Source organism: Marmota flaviventris, chromosome 8, assembly GCF_047511675.1.
Source record: "Marmota flaviventris isolate mMarFla1 chromosome 8, mMarFla1.hap1, whole genome shotgun sequence".
NCBI classification, from domain to species: domain Eukaryota; kingdom Metazoa; phylum Chordata; class Mammalia; order Rodentia; family Sciuridae; genus Marmota; species Marmota flaviventris.
This window is the reverse complement of record NC_092505.1, coordinates 107,962,321-107,965,178: the sequence shown is the minus strand read 5'-3', so window position 1 is coordinate 107,965,178 and position 2,858 is coordinate 107,962,321. Positions and strand designations below refer to the sequence as shown.

General features: G+C 43.6%; 1 long non-coding RNA gene across 1 annotated transcript; it reads left to right on the top strand.

Annotated features, from left to right (window-relative positions):
• Positions 1-318: 318 nt before the first annotated feature.
• On the top strand, positions 319-2,385 carry LOC114091222 (uncharacterized). Its single transcript, XR_003582475.2, has 3 exons — positions 319-389; positions 1,625-1,759; positions 2,157-2,385. It is a non-coding gene; the product is annotated as an uncharacterized lncRNA (long non-coding RNA).
• The last annotated feature ends 473 nt before the right edge of the window (positions 2,386-2,858 follow it).

Below are 2,858 nucleotides of genomic sequence, written 5' to 3'. Positions count from 1 at the left end.
AAACATTAGCAGGAACGCTAAACCAAAATAATTTTAGAAACCTTTTATTATTCACCTTATTTATAGTTAGTGTTAGGGAAAGCAAATGGCCGTGTATCTGGTAAAATGACAGTTTTATATTTTCCGCAAAATACAAATAATGCAGACAATCAGAAAAACTATTATCTTTGAAATATTAACTTGCAAAAAGTATAAACTAATGCTACTCATCCTTCAGTATTGAATACACTTTGAGTTTTCTCCTCTTCTGAATGCCCATTTTCTGGGTTCTTTTCCTACTTTAATTTCTTTATTGTCATTCATGCAGTATCAAAGGATGAGGACAGTATGGTTTGGATATGAGGAGTCCCCTGAAAGCTCATGTGTGACACAATGAAGAAGGCTTAGAGGTAAAAATGGTTGTGTTATGAGAGTCTTAACCTAACTAGTGTGCTCATCCCTGATAGGGACCTCGGTGGTCACCTAGGCAGCTGGGTGTGCCTGGAGGCTGGGTCATCAGGGGGTGCCTGTGGGGTACATAGTGCTGTCTCTCTCTCTCTCTCTCTCTCTCTCTCTCTCTCTCTCTCTCTCTCTGTTTCCTGGTGCCATGTCCTGAGCTCCTTCCCTCCACCACACTTTTCTGCCATGATGTTCCGCCTTACCTTGGACCCAGAGCCATGGAGCCATCTGTCCATGGAATGAGACTACTGAAACCTTGAGCCAAAATAAACTTTCCCTCCTCTAAAATTGTTCTTGCCAGGTCTCTTGGTCACAGTGGGGAAAAAAAAGTGACTAAACAAGGACACAGCATATAAATAGAAACACAATAAGGAGCTCACAGCACTGAGTGGCTATTTTAAGCGGGGTGCCTTTCATGTTAACCTTCACTTATCCATCCTTCCAGAGGAAAAAGTATCCTCTCCCACTTTATCATGTTATGAACAACTTTTCTCCTAGGGTATAAGATAGTTTATTGAACTTACATTTTGCATCTCTTTCTCTACTAGTCTAACCTCCTTGAAAGTGGGACCATTGTACATTGTTGTATCTCTAGGGACCAGCCCAATACCTGAGTGGAACCAATGGTGTCAGCTCATTGAATTTGTGGCACTAATGTGCCTTTCTTAAAGGTCCAGTGGTGAATGCTTTGACTTGATGGGCATCTGGTCTTTTGTTACAGCCACCCAACTTTACCATGTCATCAAAGCAACCACAGGCATTAAGTAAAGTAATGGGCTGTCTCTGTTCTAATAAAACTCTGCCTACAGACAGGCAGGCCACTCCTGGGCAGTTTCCCAAACCCTGCTACAGAAGGCTGCTGTGGCCTGTGAGTAGCCATAAACACAGACTGGAGGGCCGAGGGAGAGTCTGAACACACAGCAGCTCATGGAAGGAGTATTTGCTCATTCAGGGAGACCATGAAATACGTCTTCTAGCTTTTAAACTTTACATAACTGGACCAGGGAGTAAATGTCTTCTTGCAACTGGTATTATTGAGAAATACCATGTGGGTGCCCCAGCCTGACCATAACTCATCCCTTTTCCTACTGAGAGACGTTTAGATTGTTTTTCAAAGTTTGACTATCAAACAGTGCTGCAGCTGCCTTATATAAATTCCCTTGAACTTGGCTATGTTTTCTCCTAGAAATGAAATCACAAAGTCACTGAATATCAGCAGATTCAACTTCACTGGATAGTTCCCGAGACAGGCAGAAGTCCACATCCTGACTCCGCAACTGTGAGCAGTAATGTTGTACACAACGGGGAACTAAAGTCACAGGTGGGATTAAGGTTGCTTATAGGTTGACCTGATCACCCACATAGACCAATTAGAGAGTAGTTAGTAATGACCAGCAAAATGCATGGCAAGGTCATAGGCTATCTTTAAATCACTTTCAGAGTCTTCTTCCAATTACTTTCAAAACAAATAGTGGCCATTAATTTGTAGAGAAGAAACAAGCAAAAGGAGTTAATTGGGGAAATACATCAAAAGAAAAGTATTAATGGGATTGCCTCTTGACAGGCTCCATCTGGGTGGGTATGAAGTTAGGAGTTATGGCTGTAGGTGTCTCCATGTGTCTGGGAAGGGAGATTCCTTTAGTAGTACAGGTGCACCAAGGTAACATCTGACCAGTTACTGTCCCCAAAGCCCACATTAACGTGGAATTTACTTGTAGATGAAGCCCTTCTGCACAGAGTGGCCACATGGTGATGACAGTTCTGATGAAGACCAACTAATGTCAAAAAGTCCACTACCCAAGGTGAAGGAACAAAGAATGAGAAGGTGGTCCTCAGTTCTCAAGGTGAACTTCAAACAATAATCAATGTGGAAGCAGCTCTGTATCCCTTGTCATTCCCTGCCCAGAGATGACTCACTCCATCTCTTGGGAATGCTCTCTGCTTGAGCCCTGCCCTGCTTTATTCTCCTCTCACTTCACTTCCCCTTCACCTTCACGTATAATAAAATCCTCTTGGGTGATTTTCAGTGTCTGAATTTAAATTTTCTTTCATTGGAACAAAAGGATGGAGGTTCAAAGTTTCAGCCCCCCACTGTCCTAAGACAGGCCCAGTGCAATCACAAAGGTCCCTAAAGCACAGAGACAGAAGACAAAGAACCAGGGAGACGGCAGCATGGAAAGCACTCCACCTGATGGTGCTCTTGGCCACTGGAAGAAAAGAGCCACCAGCCAGGGGATGCAGGAGGCCTTGCACACTGGTAAGAAGGGTAAGGGACACTCCAGAGAGCTTCCAAGAGCAGTGAAGGCTCTGGACACCTTGGTATTAACCCAGAGTCTCATTTCAAGAAGATGTTCCAGAATATTCTGGACTCCCTTGATGGCACTGGCTGTTTCAAAAAGCACCATTGTGCATGATAGCTG